Source organism: Marmota monax, unplaced genomic scaffold, assembly GCF_021218885.2.
Source record: "Marmota monax isolate L192 unplaced genomic scaffold, Marmota_monax_Labrador192_F-V1.1 WCK01_AAM20220418_F8-fsc00080, whole genome shotgun sequence".
Taxonomy (NCBI): domain Eukaryota; kingdom Metazoa; phylum Chordata; class Mammalia; order Rodentia; family Sciuridae; genus Marmota; species Marmota monax.
The window spans coordinates 5,407,702-5,420,116 of record NW_026694750.1 but is presented as its reverse complement, the minus strand read 5'-3'; the positions used below and the strand labels follow the sequence as shown (position 1 = coordinate 5,420,116).

The following is a 12,415-nucleotide window of genomic DNA, read 5'->3' as shown; positions in this document are numbered from 1 at the left end:
ACATCAACCGTGGCAAGACATGCAGATAGCAAGCACCCTTGTCTGACACGACCAAAGGGCACGCACAGCCTTGGTCTTCCTCCCAAGAACCCACAGCCCCAGTCTGACTTGAGGGAAACTTGACAGGCAGGTCCCCAGCGGCGCACATGCTATAAGGCACCCGACCAGACCCCTTCTACCTTCGACGTCGGCCACCTCAGGGCACAGCATTTGTCTGCTCCAGAAGGTACAGCAAGAGGCACCGTCTTGGTAACAGAGACTGGGCCCTCCCCCGCCCCCAAACCCGCTGGAGACTTGATCTTGGACTTCCAGCTTCCAGCACGTGAGAAATAACCTCAGATGTTTGTAAGTTACCAGTGTAAGGCATTTTGTTGTAGCAGCACGGCCGACGGAGACAGGCCACCAACACGTGCCGCGGGGAAGTCCGACTACACCACACAGCACGGCCGAGCCCAGGGCCTCAGAGCCCCGCTGGCCAGACCAGGCTGCTGCGTCCGCACACTCTGCTCTGCAGGCTGCAGCCCTCTGATGTGCTTAGAAACGTCCATCCTTCAGTTGAAGAAAATAATTTTAATAGTGTTTCCCTTGAAGAGAGGAGCCTTTATTTTCCAGATTTTGTAATTATGTTGTTGAAACAAAACTCGCTTTCCCAGGAAAGGGAGGTGCCTTGGACTGCTCCCGGGGTGAGACGCTTTGCACAGACTGCCTCCCTGATCCCACAGCAACACAGAGGCTCTCATTATCCACACACTGTGAAAAAAACAAAACAGAAAACAAGATTCAAACAGATTAGAAGCAAGGGCCAGAGTCCAGGGCTGATGAGCAGAAGGGCCAGCTCTGGTGCTCAGAGTCCTGTTGGCGATGTTGGGCACGGTCAGCCTGGCTTCCGCAGCCCTGGCCAGCTTGTCCTGCCACAGGGCGCCCCTCCTCCCGTCCAACCTGGGGCGCAGGAGGCCTCTCCCGGCAAGAAGAGCTGAGCCCTAGGTGCTCCCCAGCCAGCGTTGCACGGCTGAGATGGAAGCTAAGCCTCCACCCACGGTGCGGCTTCCACCTGTGCAACCCACAGACCAAGCAGCGCAGAGAATGCCCCCGGAGGCCCACTCTGTCCAGGGTGCCTCTCTCCCCTGAAGCTATCGCCAATGAAGAAGCGACTACCCGGGCAGGCAGAGCTGCCTCCAGCCGGGCACCCACCCAGGGCGGCACAACAGACAGAATCTCAATTAAACAGCCAGGCCCTTGCGGGGTAAGGAAATGAGAGTGAGTGGGAAGGAAAATGATGGAGATTCGGCTGCACACACCAGGAGACAGGAGCTCGTCCCGCTTGGAAACGCGAGTTGTCTTCTGATCTTACTTAGGGGCTTCATTACCTTTTTAATATGCAAAAGTCCTGGAGGTCTCCGAAAGCTTGCCAAACGATCCCTCCACCTCCAGAGGGTATCCCTCACCTGCCTATTGTTGCCATGGCAACTCTCTGGTCCAGCTTCCCACCCCTCTCCCTCTGGGGCCGGCCACTGCCTCCTGCCAGGGGTCCGAGGCCAGCACACTAGCAGCCTGGCCCTTCGCCTGGCCCTGCCCCCTGCAGCGTGGCCACCAGAGAGGCCTTTGTGAAACAGAAGCCGACCCCTCTCACCCACTCAAGACCCTCCATGACTCCCCCTCCACACGGTGCAAACTGTGACCTCCCCTCACTCACCGGCTCCACCACACTGGCCTCCCTGCCCTTCCTCGAGTACCCCACACTCCATCCACCTCAGCCTCTGCCTGAACCTTACGCTCTGGACTCCTGCAAGCAGGCTCCTCCTTCCCCTCCATCCACAAAGTCCTCTCTGGGGAAACCCTCCCTGTTCCCCGACTACCCTCTCTACCCGACCCCCAGGTCACGTTCATCCCAACACCAAGCTCTGTCAGATCCTTCCTGTGGACGAGCTGGACTCAGCGGCCTCTGTCCTGTGCCAACTGGCGGCGACCCCCAGCCACCCCGGGCATGGGCAGGGTCTGCCTCCCCCTACTCTGCCAGTATCCCCAGTATCAGCAACAGGGCCTGGAACACAGTAGGTGCTCACGAAGTGTGTTGTGAGGATGAACAGCCCCCGCACCGTCTCAGTCCTGGCTGCTGTAAGGAAGCCCCTGTAGGTGAGGCTGCGGGGCCTCCCGAGCCAGGTGCCAGCAGCTCAGCCACCGGGGAGGCCAGCCCTGGTCTGCCTCCCGTGGCAGAGGAGCCAGCTCTGGCCTCCTCCCCGGCACAGACACCTGGGCCGCCCGGGGCCTCCCTCCTGACCTCATCTACACCCTGATCATCTCCCAAAGACCTCACCTCCGGACCACACACAGGGATAGGGCTTCGACTCGTGGCTTCCCAGCCCCACTGGCCAGGGAGCCCAGTGGTTAGCTCCCAGCCTGGCCTCAGGGCTTCAGCAGCCCCCCCACCTGCACCTGGGGTTCCAGCACTGCCAGGAGTCCCCAGGTCCCCAGGCACCCATGGGCCACCCCAGAAGGAGCTCAGGACTCATTTCTGCTCTCCTGGGTCATGCTGAAGCTCTACGTCAGCGCCCACCCACCCCCACGCGAGCTCCCAGGGGCAAAGGTCGAGCCTCCGTGCTCCGTCAGAAGCCACGTTTCCCCAGCAGCACCCTTCAGACGTGATCGAGGCGGACCCTGCCCTGCCCTCGGCCGCCCCTGAGAGGAGGGGCCTGGCTGGGGGCAGCTCGGGTCTGCCTCCTGGTTTCTGTTCACAGTCCACCTCCCGCCCAGGCAGCTCTGGCTCACCTTCCAGGTGGTGCGGGGGATGCCAGGCTGGGGCCACCCTGGTCCTCCCAGGTCTGCTGACAGGAGCCGGGACCCATTCAGGCAGCGCCCCCTGGAGGCGTGGGCCCCGGGATGCAGTCGTGCTCTGCCTCCGCCTCGGCGAGGGCCGTGGCCCCCTAGGCCGCTTCCTCCCCTGTTGGGGCCCCTGGGCTCTGTACCTGCAAGCGCAGCAGTCACCATCTCTGATTCCTCCTGCTACCACAGCTTGGATGAGGTCCCCAAAGGCTGGGCGTTGGAGGCTTGTCCCCAGTCTGTGGTGCTGTTGGGACTGATGGGACCTTTAGGAGTGGAGCCTGGTGGGAGGAAGTCAGGTCACTGGGGGTGTGCCCTTGAAGGGGATGTTGGGACCCATCCCTCCCTCTCTCTTTGCTTCCCAGCTGCCATGAGACCAGCATCTTCCTTCACCACCTGCTCCCACCATGACATGCTGACTCACCATAGGCCCCAGTGCCTATGACCATGGACTGAAACCATGAGCCCATAAACCTTTCTTCCTTTTAAGTTGATTATCTCAGTTACTTTGTCATAGTAAAAGAGAAATAACTAATACCCCTGCAAAGTGCTACTCAAAGTCCTAGACGTGATGTCAAACAAACACAAGCAGACTCTCACAGGTGAGAGAAGAAGGTCAGCCAGCCCGGGACCTCAAGGGTGTGGACAACAGAGTGGTGAGTCCTTTTGCATCAGAAACATCAAACTTAGAGCTGGAGAATCCATCTCTTCAAACATTGCTAGAAACAAAGAGAGGTCTCTCTAGCCACGGGACCAGGGAAGGGGCAGCCTAGCACGGGGGAAGGCCTTCAGCAACAACCTCCCACTCTGGCCAAACACTACTGCAAACACAGGCTCCACCGCACCCCACCAGCAGAGGCAGAGTATGACCCTGGACTCCACCCTGTCCGGGCTGCAACCAGAAACCCCAAAGCCCATCAAGATGGTGTCCAGAAAGACTAGGAAAAGGACCAGGACCTTCACCTCTGCCAGCTAGTAACGAGTGCCCCTCCTACCCAGTTAGTGTCAGTGGAGACCACGGGGAGAGGGGGCCACCACTCCCAGACCTCCCAGCAGGAGTGGGAGCACCCACCCCATCAACAGAGGCTGAGTGGGAACCCAGGTGTCCCCTCCACTTTGCAGTAGTGCAGTGACACCCCCTCCCTCCCCCACCACAGCTGGGTCAGGAAAGGCCAATGGAGACGGAAGGTTAGCTAAGATTCAGTCTCACACGCAGGAATGTCCAGGTTCCAACAACTGAGAAATCACTTGTCCACACCCAAACCCAAGAAAACCTCAGACTGAATGCAAAAAGATTGACAGATGCCAATATCAAAATAACAAAGATGTTCAATGGATTGGACCAAGACTTTCAAAGTCATTTGAAATGAAAAAAAAAGAATAGTGAAAACATCATCAAAGACAGAAAATATAAATAAGAACTAAATGGGAACTTTAGAACTAATAAATACTCACCAAAATAAAATGCTCCGTCAACAGGCTTCGTACAACAGCCCGGGAATCAGAGGAAAGACGACGCTTGAATGGGAGCGAGGAACACAGGAATCACCCAATCTGAATAGCAGAGAGGAAGTCACTGAAAACAACGTGCAGGCAGCGTGAAGGACCTGTGGGACGGGAACAAAAGATGTAACATCTGTGTAACTGGAGTCTCAGAGCAAGGGAAGGAGGAGGGTGGGGGCTGGAAAAGTACCTGAAGAAATAATGCCTCAAAAGAATCCCAGCTTTGAAAAGAGACGGGAGCTTGCAGATTCACGAAACTCGAGGGCTGAATGTTCTCTCTCATATGCAAAAGCTAGAAAGAAAAAAGAAATGAAAACAGGGAGTCTCACAAAAAAAATAGAAGAGAGAACAGTAAATAGAGGTAGGGGATCAAGGAGGAGGGACACAGGGAGGGAAAGGGGAAGTGCTAAAAATTAAATTGACCAAAGTGTGCTACGAACATGCGTGAATACACCCCACGGCGGCTCGCTGTTACGAATGATTAAATGCACAAATTTAACATCACAGAAAAGTACACTCTGTACCAGTAGAATAGGGGAAGGGGATGGGGGGGAGGCCGGAAGGGAAAAGGGAGGCACTGAAGAGGGAAAAGGAGCATATTCTGTCATGAGCACAGGTGACTATGTCACACTGACCCACTCTTAGATAATTATCACACAGTGATAAAAACCTGATTAAGAAGGTCAATGAGTCCTCTATCGGTGAGAGTTCCCCATAGAAACAGAATCAATAGGAAAGACGGATGGATGGAGTCTAAGAAAGGGGCTTGCATGACTGTAAATGTTGGTAAGTCCCAAACCTGCAGCGTGGGCGGGCTGTCAGGCTGGGACCCAGGCATGTCCAAAGGCCACCTGCTGCAGCACCCCTTCTCACTTGGAGAGGTATCTCTGGTTCTCTTCAGACCTCCAAATACCTGGGTGAGGCCCACCCACATTATGGAGGACCTTCAGCTTCACTCAAAGTCCACCGGCTGAAATGTTAATCTCCTCCGTAAAAGTCGTCACAGAAACATTCAGAACAGCATCGACCACAAACCTGGGCACCATGGCCCAGCCAGGTTGACAATATAAAAGTAACTATCACGAATCCAGAACAAGAGGAGCCCAAAGAAACCCACACCAACGCACATGATGATTTAAAAAGACAAATAAGAACGTTTTTGAAAGTGTTCTAGAGAAAAATAACACCTTGCCTATCAAGTAAAAACTGATTAGAATAAGAGCAAGTTTTCATTTAAAAAGTCATGGATCCAGAAGGAAGTAGGTCATGTTTTTTTTCCTGTGCTGAAAGAAAAGAACTGTCAACCCCAAAATCGTATAACCAGTAAAAATATCACTGAGAATAAGGGAGAGGGGTCTCAAGATCCTCTCAGATAAGGAAAACAAAGGTGATTTGTCACCAGCCAACCCTAAAGAGTGGCTGACATCCTCCAAACAGAAAGGAAAGCTAAGAGACATAACACTGGGGGGCTGGGGCTGCGGCTCAGCGGAGAGCGCTCCCCTAGCACGTGTGAGGCCCTGGGTTCCACCCTCAGCACCACATAAAAATAAAACAAAGACATTGTGTCCACCTAGAACTAAAAAACAAATATTAAAAAGAAGACATAACATTGGAGCAACAGGGAGGGGGAGAGGGCAGGGACTAGGTGAGAGGAAGGGTAAGGACAGGGTTCTTCTCTTCTCCTTTTGAGTTTCCTAATCATATGTGATGCTTGAAGCAAAAACTATAAAACTGTGCGATGATATTCTACATTTACCTAGAGGAGATACATAAGGTACTTGTACAATAAACACAGGAGGGCAAGGAGACATCAGCAGGGACAAGGTGTCCACACTTATTGCCAAGGTGACCGCGATCAAGCAGACACTGTAAGTGGCCTGTGTGTGATGCAGTCCCTCAGGCAATCTCCAGAGAAGCCTTACCAAGGGAGGACTCCAAATAAATTAACGGAATCCTGGAAAATGTACTAGTGACCCAGAGGGAGGTAGGAAAAGGAAAACAGAGAAACAAAAAGGAGAGAGATCAACTTAATTACAATACACAATAGGACATCTGACAAAATATAAAAATGACATTAAAGGCACCAATTAAAAGACAGAACTTGGCAGAGTGTATTTTAAAACATGACTCAACTGTATGCTATCTACAGAAATCTCACTTTAAACATAATGATATTGACAGAAAAAAAGGGTAGAAAAATAGACATCATATAAACATTAATCAAACAGAAACAGGAATGCCATTTTAATATCAGATAAAATGGTTATCGGAGCAAAGGAAATCACCAGAGACAGAAAGAGAGATTAGAAAAGATTCAATCTTCCCAAAAGACATAGCCATCCTGAATATATATGCACCAAACAACAGAGCTCCCACGTAGGCAAGGAAAATCCTGGGAGAACTGAGAAGAGACAAATCCTCAACTGTGGATGGAGACTGCACTATCTTCATCTCAACAACTACACAAAGAGTCATCAAGAACACAAAATAGTTCCATGACACTATCCTCCAACAAGATCTAACCAAACTTTACAGAGCATCCCACCTGACCGGAGCCTCCAGTCAAATGCCAGAGCAGAAAATAGGAAGACCTTGGGCCATTAAACAAACTTTTAAAAAGTTAAAAGAATTGAAATTACACAGCGTCTTCTCTAAACTAGAAATCTATAACAGAAATACAACATTAGAATCTTAAACACTTGGAAGTTAAACAGAATACAGCTAAGTAATCCACTGGTCAAAGAGGAGGCCTCTAGTGGAATCATGGAGTGGGCTCAGACATATCAACTGTGCAAAGGCAGAGCTAAGAGTGAGACTTATAGTATTAACCAGACAAGAAGGAAACGGTTTGTAGGATTAAGTAGAAAAGAACTAGCCTCAAATCAATAATCTAAGTTTCCCACTCAAGAACCTAGAAAAACAAGAGCAAAACAAACCCAAAATGAGAAGTAAGGAAATAATAAAAACAAGAGCAGAAATCAATGAAATTGAAAGCAGGAAAACAATGAAGAATATCAATGAAACAAACAGCTGGTCTTTGAAATTTTCAATAAAATTGACAAATCTCTTGCAAGAGTGATCCTCAAAAAAACAAAGACACAACTTACCCTTATGAGGAATGAATCAGAGGATCATCTCACTATAAAACCCACAGACACCAGAAGGATAAAAGGAAATATATGGACAGCTCCCACATGTAAATTGGACAGCTTTTACTAAATATTCCCCATCCTTGATAAAGACAAACCACCATAACCACCCAACATGAAACAGAGGGCTTGAACAGCTCCATAACTACTGAGGATATATTAAATTTGCCTTTTTAAATTTCTCAAGACAGACTTCTTCGGGCCCAGAGGATTTCACTGGAGAATTCTATCAGATGCTTAAAGAAGAATTAACACCATCTCCACACATCTCTTCCAGAAAGTAGGCGGGAAGAGAGCACTTCCCAGTTCATTTTATAGAGTTAGCCTTATTCTGATATGAAAATCAGACAAGTACAGCACCAAAAAAAATAAATACCATTGACCAAAATCCCTCATGAGTAAAGAAAGAAAATTCCTTGACAAAATCTTATCAAGTAGAATTTTAAAGCATTTTAAAAGAATTAGACACCATGACCAACTGGGATTTATTATAAGGATACAAAGCTAGTTCAATGGTTTGAAAATGATTTATGTAATCTATCAAATTAACAAGCTAAAGAAAATAAATCATATCAATCAATGCAGAAAAAAATTATGTCAAAATCTATATTCATTCATGATAAAACTCTTATAGAAAGTCAGGATAAGGGGTATTTCCTCAATTTGATAAATAACATATACCAAAAATCTAAAGCCAACATTTTTCTTAATGGTTTAAGACCAAATGCTTTCTCCTGAAGATTGGTAAGAAGGCAAGAGAATCCACTTTTATTGCTCCTATTCAAGTGGTGCTAGAAGTTCTAGCTGGTATCATAAGGCAAGAAAAGCTTTAAAAAAAGTATACAGATCAAAAAGGAAGAAATAAACTCATCCCTATTTGCTTTTCTATCATAAAATTGTAAAGAACCAACAAAAATACATGTAGAACTAATAAGTGAGTTCAGAAAGGAGAGAGGATACAAGATGCAAAATTCAATTGCATTCTTATACCCTACCAATGAACAAGTGGATTATGAAATTAAAAATATAATACAATTATGGCAATCAAGTGAATTCACATATCCACCACCTTCTGTAATTATTCTTTTTATGTAATGAGAACACCTGAGATATACTCTCTCAGAAAATTTCAAATATGCAATACACTATTATTGACTATAGTTAACACTTTGTACAAAGTATTATTTGCACATCTTAAATACACATAATTTTTGTCAATTATACCTCAAGACTGTTTTTTAAAAGAGCATGATAATCACCAAAAAGTTAAATACTTGGTTGTAAATCTAAAAACATCTGTGCAGGACTTACAAGCTCACACTTCACAACACTGAAGAAAGAAATCAGAGAAGCTACAAGCAAACGGAGAGATATACCATGTTCATGGATGGAAGGCTCAACCTAGCAAAGATGCTATTTCTCCCTAAATGGATACACAGGTTTAACACAATTTCTATCAAACCCCAGTAAGGTTATTTTGTAGGTAGAAATAAGAACATAATAAAAATTGATTTTGAAAGGCAAATGACCTAGAGTTACTAAAACAATTTTGGAAAAAAGAAAACATTAAAGGAACAGAATAGAGAAATAATAGACCCACCAATGTGTCCAGCTGATTGTGTGTTGTGTGCGCACATGTGCACATATGCTGGGCTTGAACCAGGGGCCTTATGCGAACTAGGCAAGTGCTCTGTCACTGAGCCACATGCCCAGCTGTCCTGCTGATATTTTGGCAAAGGCACAAAGTCAATTAAATGGAGGAAGGATAGTGGACAATTAGACAGCCAAAAAATAAAACAAGAAAGGAAAAAAAAGAATGACTTTGTTCTTTATTTTTAAAAAAATTAACTCAAAATGCACCCAAAACAAATTTTAAAATTTTAGGGAGGTGGGGAACAAGACAACTAGCATTTAGGAATAGGTAGAGCATTCTCAAGTCTGATACCAAAAGCACAACCCCTGAAAGAGAAAACATGATAAATTGAGCTTCATCTAAATTAAAAATGTGTGCTCTGAGAAAGATCCTTCAAGAGGATTCAAGGACAAGCTACAGAGGAGAGAAAATATCTACAAGCCATGAATCTAATACAGAACTCTGGAAACCAACAGTACGAAGCAAACAATTTTCAGTAATATCTGGTGTGTGTGTGTGTGTGTGTGTGTGTGGTGGGTTACAGGTCACAGACTGTTCTTCTGTCTGTTGTCCTTTGTACAATTCTGCCTGTCTCAATTTACATGGTGCCGTGGCTGTCTCTCTGATGGAGGAGATGGAGACTCAGGATTCCCAGGAGACAGGAATGAATTTTCTTTTTTTTTTCAATATTTGTAATTTGCTATTAATTGCTTAGAGTATACAACGTGACACTGACCATCCTAACCATTTCTCAGTGTACAGTTCAGTGCCATTAATCACATTCACGTTGCTAAGTAACCATCGCCACCACCCATCTCCAGACTTTTCCTCATCTTGCAGAACAGAAACAGAACTCCCACTTCTCTCTCGCCCCAGCCTGGCAACCACCAACCACTCTGACTGTGGACTTGACCGTTCTGTGCCCTGCTTGCTGGTGGAACTCGCTGCATCGCCCCTCTGAGTCCAACTTGTTTCATTAACATGACGTCTGCAAGGCTCCCAAGGAGGAAGCCTGGTCGGATTCCCCCTCCCTGGTAATGTGTTTAGCTCCATCGGGAGCTGTGGATTTGAAGTGTCACTCCTAAAGGAGTCTGGATAGGGCATCTGCCCTCAGGGAGGTGGGCCTGCTTTGGGGGTCATCTCCTGAACCCCTGTGTCAGGAGACTTTGGACACGCCCCATCCTGTCCCACGACAGGTGCGTCATGCTGACTTGTTAAAAAAACAGAACAGACGCGGCCTGAGGAGGTGCCCAAGATGGATGGGGAAGATAAAAACAGAATCGGTTTTGGAAAAGACGCACGGTTATGGGATGGCCGGTGCAGCCCAGGCACAGGAGGGTTAAGACCACTGGGGACCTGCTAGAGAGCAGGTGACAGGATCAGGAGGTGGGGCTGGGGTGAGAACTGGGGGATGATGGCCCTGGTGTTCCTCTCACTGCAGGCTTAGTGCTGCAAGGCTGCACAAATGTCACTGGGACTGCCAGAGCTAAGGAGGGTTAAATGGTTCTACAAAACCGCTGTTCATCTATTTTATGTCGTGCCTTGGAAGACACGGAGGCCACAGCCCTTGGTTATCAGCGAGAAGAGGAACCATAAACATCTGAGAACAGCAGGAGACCGTCGGGGGCTCTCTCTGTCCTTGAGAATATCCATTCCAAAATGATTCCATTCTGCCCATCAAGGAGCCAGAGAAAATCATCCTTTCATAGAATTTCTTGGGAATCTAGTCAAGACAGTGTGCGTGTCTCCCTCAGATAACACTGCTGTATTATAGGCACTTAAATAGATCAGTGGGCTGTGGAGAAAGAAGACACCCATTTAAGCAGAGGGTCTGAAAGGGAGGTGCAGCTCCAGGCAGGCGGGCGGGGTGGCCGCGGAGTGAGCTGCACATTCCATCCCCAGTGACAACCCAGTCCTTGAAGGACCTCCGGCATCAGCAGTACCCTGCCGGGCCTGAGAACCCCAGCATCTGTATCACTAAAGAGTTTCTCAGGCCCACCCTGGAAGGTCCCAGGGTCCCAGCTCAGTTTCTGCTGAAGGCCACAGTTGAAAGCTGTCCACATGACCCCACCCCAACACCCACACACACAGAGCCCATGGCAAAGTACAGGGGCCCCTGTGCATGACTCCAAACTGGTTTGTCAGGTCTCAGCCACAGCCATGTCCAGGGCACCCAGAATGGGACTCGAGGAGTCCAGAGGTGGCTGGAATTGTTGGTTTCTGCAGAAAAAGGCTGTGAGCCCAGCTGTGCGGGTCCCCCAGGGGTGAGTGGGGGAGGGAGAAGCGCTTCAGGAGGCCCCTGGAGGGTTCAGAGTGCACACGACCTGGCGGCAGCAACTGGCTCCCCAAGTCCTGGCCAGTGCCGCGGGCTCCATGCAGCCCCCAGACAAGAGGCCTGAAGGGAGGTAACGCCCACCACCACGGCCAAGCTGTGGTCTCCTGGGACAGAGAACTATGTGAGGGGCACCCCTGGGGTCCCTCGACTGAGGTTCTCCCCTAATGTCTGTGCGGAGTGGACGGCCAGGTCTTAGGACCCACTACAGAACCACAAGAGACCAAGGAGAAGCCTGGCCTCTGTCACAGGCTGTCATGGGAGGGGCTAACCGCCATAATCTCCAGGAAGCCCCAGAGGTCCCAGAGCTAAGTGACCTTCCCTCTCCCACCCTCTTCCTTCCAACCTGGGAAGAACAGGTGCTCCAGAGAAGGCCAGGGGTGGGCAGCCTGGGCCTTGGGTGACAGTGGCAAAGGCTCTTGGTGGTCCGCCTGGCATCCAGAGCTTCCTTAGGAACAGAACCCACTTTCTAGCAGAATAACAAGAGCCCAGCTAAATGACTACAGATCCCAGCCTCCTTTGCACTAGGTGTGGTCACGTGATTCTGGGACAGCCAATGAGAAGGGAGCAAACGGTTGCCTGGTACTGTCAGGAAGTCTCCCCAAGATGGGAGCTCCTGATTGGGACAGAAAAGAAGGACTGGAGTCCCAGAACCCATCCTGGGCCCCGAGGATGAGGGAGGGCCCACTGGCAGGACGTTGACCCTTCAGCTCCCTACAGCCAGCCTCCCTCATGCTGCTGTTACCCAGGAAGAGACTGGAAGCCCTCTCCTGTTCAGACCTGCTGCTGCATCTGGCTTTGGCTGGTGGACGTACACAATCACCCCCACACACTTCACCCAGTAAGGTCACCGCCAGCCTGGTACCCAGAGGGCACTCAGGCCAGGTCAGCTACTCCCCTGTGCTTCGGGGAAACCTGTGGCTCTTACACCAAGCCAAGGTGATTCGCTGAGTTTGCTAAAACCTCCTCCCCCTCACGGAG

The 12,415-nt window shown here is 49.2% G+C and overlaps 1 long non-coding RNA gene across 1 annotated transcript; it reads right to left on the bottom strand.

Annotated features, from left to right (window-relative positions):
* Positions 1 to 589: 589 nt before the first annotated feature.
* On the bottom strand, positions 590 to 11,896 carry LOC124079186 (uncharacterized). The gene is made up of 5 exons (XR_006847179.2): positions 11,781 to 11,896; positions 4,511 to 4,612; positions 4,273 to 4,424; positions 2,964 to 3,098; positions 590 to 750 (listed from the first exon to the last, which is right to left on the bottom strand). It is a non-coding gene; the product is annotated as an uncharacterized LOC124079186 (long non-coding RNA).
* Between the last annotated feature and the right edge of the window lie 519 nt (positions 11,897 to 12,415).